The sequence below is a fragment of the Macadamia integrifolia genome, chromosome 1 (assembly GCF_013358625.1).
Source record: "Macadamia integrifolia cultivar HAES 741 chromosome 1, SCU_Mint_v3, whole genome shotgun sequence".
In the NCBI taxonomy this organism is placed as follows: domain Eukaryota; kingdom Viridiplantae; phylum Streptophyta; class Magnoliopsida; order Proteales; family Proteaceae; genus Macadamia; species Macadamia integrifolia.
Genome location: NC_056557.1, coordinates 7,592,667 through 7,603,617, shown reverse-complemented (window position 1 = coordinate 7,603,617; position 10,951 = coordinate 7,592,667). Strand labels below are relative to the sequence as shown.

At 36.1% G+C, this 10,951-nt stretch overlaps 1 protein-coding gene and 1 long non-coding RNA gene across 6 annotated transcripts in view; one reads left to right on the top strand and one right to left on the bottom strand.

Annotated features, from left to right (window-relative positions):
• Nucleotides 1-658, top strand: part of LOC122071851 (putative disease resistance protein RGA3) — a 34,341-nt gene extending 33,683 nt beyond the window's left edge. For all 5 annotated transcript variants that reach the window (XM_042636481.1, XM_042636700.1, XM_042636406.1 and 2 more), the window contains one exon: nt 125-658. The gene's annotated coding sequence lies outside the window, so the exon portion shown is untranslated. The remainder of the gene's footprint in view (nt 1-124) is intronic.
• A 7,158-nt stretch (nt 659-7,816) lies between these two features.
• Nucleotides 7,817-8,706, bottom strand: LOC122084331. The gene is made up of 2 exons (XR_006141875.1): nt 8,429-8,706; nt 7,817-8,316 (listed from the first exon to the last, which is right to left on the bottom strand). It is a non-coding gene; the product is annotated as an uncharacterized LOC122084331 (long non-coding RNA).
• Between the last annotated feature and the right edge of the window lie 2,245 nt (nt 8,707-10,951).

Sequence of the window (10,951 nt, the reverse complement as noted above, 5' to 3'; positions counted from 1 at the left end):
TTCATAGATTGGATAGTGAATTTTAGGTTCTTAAATATTGAATTTATCAGGAATTCACTTCATTTATATTCATCCAGGTTGGGTGGGTTGTTATATTTTATACACTTCATCCGCTGTTATACAGATTTTAAAGACTTCTTTAAGCCGGTGCAGTTTTCTCGGTTAGGATTTGGTATCTTCTGAAATCATTGAGCAAGCAGCCAAGGAAGCCCAATCATCCCTTCCACACCTTCCTATTCTCATCCACAGCAGAACTCAGATGTTGCTAGAGGCCGAGGAGGTCCAGTCATGGTTACATCATCCTTCCGACCTTCATCATCTTCAACCATGGATCTTCTCAGCCTTTATGAATATGGTGTTGGGATTTTTTATTCCCCACCTTGTTATGTGTCTCGAATTCTTGAACTATTTTGAAGATTGACTCGCTCAGATAAAATTTGGTAGCAACCCGACTTGGAGGAGTATTGATATGTTATAATGTTTTGTTGTGTAAGTAAGATTTGGATCTTTTCGTGTTAGGGTTTCTAGGCGAATGTTCTTACCGCGAGTTTGAATGTTCTTGGGAGATCTCCATTGTAATTTTTCTTCCAACTTAATGAATCATTTTCTTCTTTACCCGAGGATGTAGCACATCACATTGATGTGTGAAACTCGTTAAGTCTCTGTGTTATCTTGTGTGAATCTGTTTGTTTTCTTTGTTTTCTTTAGTGTTTATTCTAACACACCTCATCTTTGTTTAATCCCCTTGTTTGTATACATGTATTTCCAATTTTTCGTCTGCATTGTGAACTCATTCATCATTACAATGATGTCAACAGTCAAATGAGAACTTGCTTTGCTTGGGGTGGGGGGACTTGGATTTGATATGAGGGATGTGAGAATGTGAAAACAAAGTATAGAAAACCTATAATCGGAATCCGCATTGGTCCCGATTAATTTCCATCTAAATCAAATCTGAATCATTTTGGAGCACTGTAGTATATATAAACCATATCAGTGTGCTTCGGCTCTCTTTGATATGATTTCTATTTGTATTTATTAACTATTTTTTAGAAATTATTTGTGACGATAAATTATGGACCATAAATAGTATTCGTTTGGTTATTATTTATAAAATCGATTATATAATGAAAAATTATGTTTCAGTTTACACCTTCAGCTTTGAGCTTTGAGCTTTGACCTTCGAGCAAGAGAGAAGATAGATTTGAGTAGTTTAGCACACATGCTCATGTAAGGTAGCAAAAATCAACATAAATGATTTGTTGCCACAAATCAAAAATAGCTTGAGAGTAATTTGTGATTTGTAGTTTATTCTAATTTATTATAAATAAAAATAGATGCTATAAATTATACCAAGCACTTGTAAAAATAAAAATAAGTCAAATAAATACAAATAGAAATCAAACCAAAGAGAGACTTCATTATGTTATTTATTCAATAATCAATGAACATATGATTATGAGGAAAAAGAAAAGGCCGATAACACTCGACAATAGCTTTAGACGGAAAAGCTTTAAAAGTAGGAAGGGAAAAAAAAAAAAAAGGATTATCGTTTATGGACCCCAAAAACCCCACTTCTAGAAAAGAATGTGGAGATGGTTGAGGAATTTTTTTGTTCCCTTGATAGATAACATGGGGAAGTTTGTTTAGATCAGAATTTACCGCAATGCACAAATTGTTGATCCATTTTAGGAATTCCAATAAAAGCCATTGAGTGAAATTGGATTTGGTTGGATTGGTGGGTTTTGAGAATGATTTCATTCCAAACCTGAAATGAAAAACTTCAATTTATTGTGTCAAAACTACAGTTTTAAAATTCGGATCTCCAATCCAATCCACTGGTAAGGTAAGGGTAGAATGGATCAAAATACCACTTTCTTAAAGAAAGGTAAATCTCTCTGTCTAATCCGATCCCAACTGAGACCTATTTGATATGAAAATCGTATAGATTATGATCGATTCCCAAGTTTTAAGATCATAATCAAAACATGAAAATTACAAACACTAGGATAGCCTAGTGGTGGCAGCTCCGGCTTAAAGAGCTGGCGCCCCGGGGAGTAGATCGTGGGATCGAACCCTGTCATACGCATTGTATATGTGTGGGTGTGTAGGTGTACCCATCCAGGTTGTCCTAATGGTTAGGACGAATCTATTTCACTTAGAGTAGCAAGTAGAAAAATATCTACTTATACACACATACAAGGTAGAGCCCTATTCTTGTGAACCCAATACACAACGAGCATCCAACAATCTCCCATAGAGCGACATCCCGATCCAAAGCTAGACGAAACCCAAACCTGACTTCGATTCCTCAATGGTGACAACGACGGTGAAGATGGCGATGACGGTGAGAGGAGAAGGAGAGATCTCTCTCTCTCCCCACCTAGCTTCGGTTTTCAATCTCCTCTCTTTTCCTTAGATCCCCCTCTATAATTGATATATAGGTTTCTTACGTTTTTGGTGGCTGTGTCAAGGGTTTGAAAGTCAATATGATGGAACAGATTATTGTATGCCTAGAACGATCGGATACGAGTTGCTTAAGAAAATCAAGGTTCGATTTCGCTTTGATGATCTCTCGGAATATTTGAAAGATTATCTAACAAGAGTGAGTGGTGGTAGTGGGGAAGCCGAAGCAAGACAATCGACCCATTAGAAGAACAAGAGAAAGTTGCCAGATGCCACCACATATCTCTCCTTCTCTACCACATCATCATCGCCATCATCACTGTCATTGTCGCAAGATCTTCAATGAAGTTCTCAAGATTTTCAAGCTCATAAGAGGGAAAGAAGGAAAAATAGGAAAGAGGGAGATGGAGGGAGAAGAGCCCGAGAGAAAGCAATGGATCGGGTTTCAGTGTTTCTTCGCCCTCTTAAGTCGTTCAGCAAGAGGAGAGACGGGTTGAAGTCTTTCAGTCATTGGATACATCGGAATCCACGTGTTGAGCATCCAACAATTTGGAGCATCGTTGGAGACGAGCCGAATCCCCATATCATAGTTTTAGGAATCAATTTAAGAAAGGAAAATTTCTGAATTTATTTTTTATTTACGTATCTAATGACAATGAGTAGAGAGAGGACATGAGATGTTGATGGTGAGAGAGAGGAGTTCGATATGGTCACTGGTTTGATTTGCAAGAATCCAAAGAAATAGGGAGTTTTTTTTTTTTTTGGTAACCTGAAAGAAATAAGGAGATAGGGGGAGAAGAAAAGTGAAGAGAGAGAATGAAGGAGAAGAGTAGCAGAAAGTTGTGTTTCCACACGTTTCCAAAAAATAATAAGAGTAATTTATGTCACCTGCCTTGTACTTTGCTCTTCTCAAAAATCACTCTCTTGTGTTTTCAAAAATTACATCCCCTTCCCATGTAAGTAAGTTAGATTTTACTAATAAATTGACTCTGTTAAGTTTTTTATACTGTTAAGTTTGTTTAATATTTTGATAAGGGATAATACCCATTTTACCCTTCAATATTGTATTTTGACTCTTTCACCCGTTCAAAACAAAACCCTAAGGCTGTGTTTGGTAGCCAAGAAAAGAAAAGAAAAAAATACACTTTTTGTTCTTTTTTCCTTGGGTTGAGAATTTTTCTTTGCACTTGGTATGTCTTCACCCAAAAGAAGATTCCCATTTTCAAATTCAAAATTTCTATTGGGAATTATGAAATTTTTTTTTGCTCCCCCATAAATTTTCTTGCCAAAAACATAAGAAAACATGAGAAAATATGAAAATATAATAAGACAAAAATGAATGGTTACACAATGATTTCCTATGCATCTATCTCTCTCTTAAAATTCAAAATTTTTTGAATTTTTTTCTTTTCTTTTCTTCTCTTGGTAACCAAATATACATACTCTTTTTATTTTCCCACCATTTCTTCTCTTTTCTTTTCTAAATTCTTTTTTCTTTTCTTTTTTTCTCTTGAGGCTATGTTTGGTAGCCAAGAGAAGAAAAGAAAAGAAAAATGTACACTTTTTGTACTTTTTTTCTAGGGTTAAGAATTTTTCTTTGCACTTGGTATGTTTTCACCTAAGAGAAGATTCTCCTTTTTCAAATTTAAAATTTCTCCTAGGAATTGTGAAATTTTCTTTTATTCCCCAAAAAATTTTCTTACCAAAAACACAAGAAAATATGAAAGGATAATAAGACAAAAAATAATGATTACACAATGATTTCCTATTCTATCTCTCTCCTAAAATTCAAAATTTTTCGAATTTTTTTCTTTTCTTTTCTTTTCTTCTCTTGGTTACCAAACATACATAATCTTGTTATTTTTTCACCATTTCATTTCTTTTCTTCTCTTCTCTTCTCTTTTCTTTTCTTTTCTAGATTCATTTTTCCTTTCTTTTCTTTTCTTTTCTTTTCTTCTCTTGGCTACCAAACACAGCCTAAAGATATTCTTCCAACAAAGATGAACAATGAACGAAGTGCAGAACTAAGGCTACCTAGGATGTTAATAGTGGCTAGAGATGAAGATTATTTTAGACTTGGCCATGGAAATTTTTTCAGGTCAACCCAAGATGTTAACTTGTATCTCTCAAGTGCATTCATCTATGTTTTTTTTTGTTGCCTTTAATGGAAGTCTGATGCATAAAGAATCATCACTTAACTATTGTTTAGAGTATGAAGCAAAGGATCCAGTACATAATTCCTTAAGCAAGTGCTACCAAAAGAATTCATTCCTTTGTTGCAAAGGAAAAGAAAGGGGAAAAGGAGAAAATGGGAAAAGGGGCTGGCTCGAAATTGGAATCAATTTCATAACTATACATTACCTGTAATTTGCAGGAGAATATTTGCACCATTTTAATGGTTAATAGCATCCCATCATCACATTGGGGTGCTTTTAACCCCTCAAGTGCAACGATTCAGTCTTATATTGAATTGAGAAGATTCAGGATTCAACAATTAAAGAAATTGCATGACTTTAATAACAAGTCCAAAAAGAATACAGATTATAAAGGAAAAGGGCTGACCTTCCATGATTTATGAAATAAAACCTTTAGTATCTTTGTTCAGTTTTTCTTCTGTTCTGGGTATAATTATAATGAATATTACAGAGAATAAATTGGGTTTTTGAGGTGGGATTCCAATTCATGGTAATGATTCATTACATTACATATTCTCAAATTTTCTCCTTTTTTTTTTCTTTCACCGCACGCAATCAGATTCATGATTAATACTATGATTGAGGACGAAAAGGCTTTGCAATCCATGTTGGCAGAAGTAAAATTGACGAGAAAGTGCTACAATCATTGATTCTTTGGCCTTCACTGTCTCAAATAACTTTAAAAAGTACATAATACTTTCACTCATTTCCATCTTAAGTTGGACATCTATCATCTAAATAGCTTATGTAGTTGATCCGGGTATGATGGATTAGGATCCTCTCTAGCACTCTGGTAGTAGATACAGTATTATGGTCTCTACTTCTTCTTCTGTTTTCTTATCCTTCTCTCTTTTATGTTGTTCACGACACGTTGCAGGTTTATCTTCAAGAAAGAATGTTTTCATAACTGGACCCTCTTGAATCTTCTTTAAGGTATTTTTATTTCTTTAAAGAACATCACATGATAAAGATAAGTTCGTGAGAATAGGGTAAAGAAAAAAAAAGGAAGTAGTTCAAAAAATTAAAAGGAAATGCTAGCCAATGTACCAACTTGAGAACCTAGACAGATATGAGAATCGATGGTAGAAACTTCAGGAGTTCATAACAAAATTCATAAATGAACTAATGAAAGACTACCCAATAAACAGAAACCAGGTTTAAGAAATCAGTTCAAAAAACCCAAATTGAGTTGCAATTGGAAAGCTAAAATCGATTCGAAATCTATTAAACGGATTCTGAAACTAGTAATTGATTAAGCATGTCGATGGCCTTGTAAGGGAGGGCGGTGTCCGCAAGGAAGGAGAGGTTCAGGGAAGGGTTGAGGGGTGGATCCAGATCCTTTGTTATTCTTATATATGTTATTCTTGTGATATTCTAGGTGCAGAATAGGACATGTGGCAAAGGACAGGTGGACGGCACAGATTAAGTGAGAGAAGGATGTACTATTAAAACCAGATTTAATAAGAAAACCGGTTTTAAGTTCAAATCAAACCCGATTTGGTTCTCTCACCTGAAAGGATTCAAACAATCCGACATATCTCTCTCCCTCTGAAGTCTCTTCTTCGTCCTTTCTTCTCTTCCATCTCATTGTTACTTTTCAACCTGCGATTTCTCTCTGTTACAATAGAAACGCCCGGAGCTCGGGGAAGACGATTTTAGATCTTTCGTTTTGGCCTCTCGTCTCCAGTCTCTGTAACTTCTAATAAATCAGTTTCCATAGAAATTATTTAGATCTATAAGTTTTATATCTGATTTGTCATGCTAAACAGATTGAATATGATCAGACTTAGGATTCAATGTTTGATAGATGGTGAGAAAAACGCTCCAAGAACTTCCGGAACTTCAACGATCAGAAAACCTCTCAAACCTTTGGAAAAACTGACAATATTAGCTCCAATACCTGATTAATATAGAAACTCAAATCCAAGTTTCCATAGATATTTTAGATCTGGTTTCTCATGCTAAAGAGATCCAATATGATAAGGCTTAGATTGAATGTTTGACGTGTGGTGAGAAAGAGTCGCTCCAAGAATTTCTAGAACTTCAGCAATTGGAAAAATCTCTCCAACCTTTGGAGAAAACTGACAATATTAGCTCCGGTGAAAAGGTCACTTGATTAATATGGAAACTCAAATCCAAGATCTGAAATCGTCTTCCCCAAACTTCGGGCGTTTGCTGTTGTAACAGAGAAACTTAGATTCAAGATCAATAGAGAGAAGTCACATGTTAAAGAGTACATCAAGATGGAGAGCTTTTAGGTGAGAGAATCAAACCAGGTTTGCTTTGAACTTAGAACTGGTTTTAATGATATATCCTTCTCTCACTTAATCTACACCGTCCACTTGCCTTTCGCTACATGTCAATTTCTGCACCTAAAATAACACAATAATAACATATTTAAGAATGACAGAGGATTTGGATCCGTTGAGGGGTAGAGGGAAAGGGAAAGGGAGTAGGAGGGGAAATTTTTCCCAAAAAGGAGAAAAAAAAAAAAAAAACACTTAAAAGAGATTGTTAGATATTAGTTGAGGGTAAAAAATGGAAAGAGGTTAGGTATGCCATCTCCTTTCTTGGAGCTAGTGGTTCAACTAATGGGAGGCCTAATGAGAAATGAGAGGCATGGGGGATTTTTTCAAAGGTGGAGGAAAAAGAGAGAGAGAGAGAGAGAGAGAGAGAGAGAGAGAGAGCCTGCATCATAGAATCAAGTATTGATATCAGATTGGCTGATTTGGCTGGATCAGTATCGCTTGAGACCGATCCTAATACCTGACCAATCCTGAAACAAGTATTGGTATCGTCCTGGGTATCGGATACTGATCCGGATATTGTCTGACTTGAACTTCAACATAATAGAACTGTTTGGCTGGAAAGGTCCCTGTATCGATCCAAATCGGTTATACATTGGAAAAATTCCAAGAAAAAAAAAAACAAATTGGAAAAATTCCAAAAAATATAAAACAAATCATAATAAGCTATGATTAGTAAAAACATTTCTTATTAAAGTGCTGCAGTTCTTTTGATCTCCAAATAACCATCGGCTCCTCTTATTTTAAGTAATAGGATTGAACACTTTTGGGCAAAGTTGTTTTCATTTCTGTAAATTGAAGAATTTTTTAATCCTTTACAAAATAAATAAAAATCAGAAGGAAAGAGGAGGAAACCTTGAACTCAGTTATGGGAATATATGAGGTTGAAAATTACTCCGAAACTCAATCAACCTCCAAATCTAGTGTAGATCTTCACTGAGATGTGTTTTGTACTCCAAATCGGAAAGAAACCCCGAAAATTTTGAAAAATGAAAGAAAGCAATGTGGATAATTTCATTATACACTACTTGGAATCCATATTCTTGAGGGTGAAAGCTCTGACAATCTCTACAATGCCAAAGGCTAAATCAATGGAGCATGATTCCAGTAATGGAAATGTCGAATCCAAAATAATACTCAGTTCCATGATTGAAGATGATGAAGGTCGGGAGGAGGATGAAATCATGATTGGACCTCCTCGGCCTCCCATCAACATCTGAGTTCTGCTGCAGATGAAGATTGGGCCTTCTCAGCTGCCTGCCAATTTCACCGATGCGGATTCAAGTGATGATGAAGGGATGAAGATGCCGAACCAGAAAATTAGAACTGGCTCCCACTTATTGATTGCAGAAGCTAAATTGAAAGGGCCTTGAGCTTTGAGGAAGCCCAAAAAGGTTCTGCAACAGAAGCTAATGAACAAAACCCTACAAATCAATGACACCCAGAAACCAGATTTGCATAATCTTAACATTTTTAGAAAGTTAATAAAATGCAAAAAAGAGTTAATCTGCAGTATCTCACATCGATCTGGATTTTCTGTAACTTAGAGGAGCTTCTTGTAAGGTATAGCCACCAAGGCCTCGTTGAGATCTGCAAAGTCTGTAAATCTCCACATCGTTGAATACAGTAAGAAGTCCCTCTGGAATTTGGCCGGTAGCCAAAAACTGGAAGGAGAACAAATGGATCAACAGGTTAAAAAATGAACAGATGCAGCAAATAAGCAGCAAGAAGAAAGATCGACCGATTTGATTTATCCTTATAAACCAAACCTCTCACTTCCAGCTTCTTAAAAGAACAGAGCAAGCTCTAAACGTAATTTATCAATTACAGAAGAAAGAATAAGAAATTAAAATACAAAAAACGAGGAAATTACACTCCCCCCCTTGTACTTTACCTTAATATCAATCACCTCCCTTTTACTTTGAAACCTAGAGGTGAAACAGGGTCGGGTTGGGTCGGGTTTCTTAAAACCCAAGCTCAACCCTGGATCCCTTTAATCGAGCCTGAGCCCAGCCCAACCATGCCAGGGCCTGGAAAAATTCAATCATAACCCGCCCTCAAGGCTAGCCAAGCTAAGTTCGGTCGGGATCTTACATCTATCCTTTTTTTTTTTTTTTTTGTAACATACATCTAATACCAATACATCATTCCAGCGGATTTTTGAAAATCAAATGTGGGTGATGAGTTATACTTTATGATATGTTATGTATTGGGTTTTTTAAAGTGAAAATGTAAGCGATGTGTGCATGGAACATTATAATATATTATATTATAACCTATGTTACAATGTGTATATATTATAATAATATGTATAATTAATGATGTAAAAGGAGTATATATATATATATATATATATATTACACATATTATATAATCAGGGCCTTAGGGTTAAAAGTCAGGGTCGGATTGGGCCAAGCCTAGAACTCCTGAGCCCGACCCAACCCTGACCCTGACCCTGACCCTGACCCAAGGTTGGGGTTTTTCAACCCTTACTCGCCCTCAAGGTCAAAAAACTTGGCCCAAACCCTGTTCGGGTTCAGGGCGGGTTAAGGCAAGTTTGGATTGTCAAGGCCAAACTTTCACCTTTGTTGAAACCTATCAACAGCTTCCCCTGAGCTTCCAAAATGCTTACCTCTGTCCCCCTAAACGTGAGTTATCACTGTTAAGTGATGGCATAAGCCTAACACTAATATTTTAATATCCATATTGCCCTTATATATTATGAGATTCCTAAAACACTACTCCCTTATGTTTTTGGGTTTATGAAGTAAGAGATTGAAACCTTTCCTCAATCGATTGATGTGAACGAGAGGAGGATTTGGAGATAGAAATGTCTGTTACTCACATCGCTGCTGCCTCAGTTGCCACTGCTTGGGTCAGTTGCCGTTGCCTCACTTAGGTCGCCGCGCGCAGTTCTCTTCTAATCCCTAAATTTGATCAAATTGGCTACTTTTGGGGATTTAAAGCTGATAAGGGTATTATTGAATTTTAATATATTAGATTTGGGGTTTCATATATGATAAGGGTAAGTTTGTCCTATTATTTCACCATCTAACATTGTTAGGGAATAATAGAATGGAAGTAAGCATCTTGAAAGCTCGGAGGAGGGTGCTGATAGATTTCAAAGTAGAGAGAAAGTGATTGATATTAAGGCAAAAGACAGAGGAGAGGAGTGTAATTTCCTCTAAAAAAATGGGTAATTCCACTAGAGACGTACCTGGACCTCTGTGGTGATGACGGATACCACATTTGATTTCGTCTAACAGCAACTCAAGCACTAGGTATCTTGAACCTCAAATCCCTAATTAAACCACAACCAAATATATCAGAAACAAATAAATAAACTAAATGAAGAAATTTACCAAGAAAAAAAAAACAGCAAAATCAAGTAATCAACAACGGAGCTGGGAAGAGATGTACAGACTTCTATGGAAGCTAAATTGTTGTGGAGATGCTCATCTATGTCAGCGGTAGTAGTGGTCACCACCAGAGTTGTATGATTTCTCCATCCCTTTCATCAAATGGGAGATAATGGAATTTGAATTTGAGATTTCCGATGGAGGAGTTAAGTGTCTAAAATAATAGACGTATATAAAATAGAATGAGAAAAAGAATGAACTCTGTTTCATCATAAGTCTAATAAGTCTTCTTGGTGAACTGCCAAAATGTGTAACATAGGTGAGGTCTGTCAGATATCATCCTCTTGGGATCTACTCCTGACTCTAGTTTACTCCTGGTTCTATTCACCATAGCACCGGGGAGGACCTTTCTCTATACCTCATATGATCTGTACCTCTACTTGATATAAATACCACACCGTCTTCAATGATTTGGTTCAATAGGGTCCATTCATAATCATCAGTCCCTTAAACCACCCTTTGAAATCCCTTAAAATAGTCATTCTTGGGTTTAATCCAATACATGTATCCAAATCCTTAAATTCTAGCTATTCTAATAACAACAGTATGATATATCTAATGTGACTTGATCTGAGGATAACAGTCTCAATTTGATCTCAAGTTTCTTTTTTTTTTTTTTTTTTTT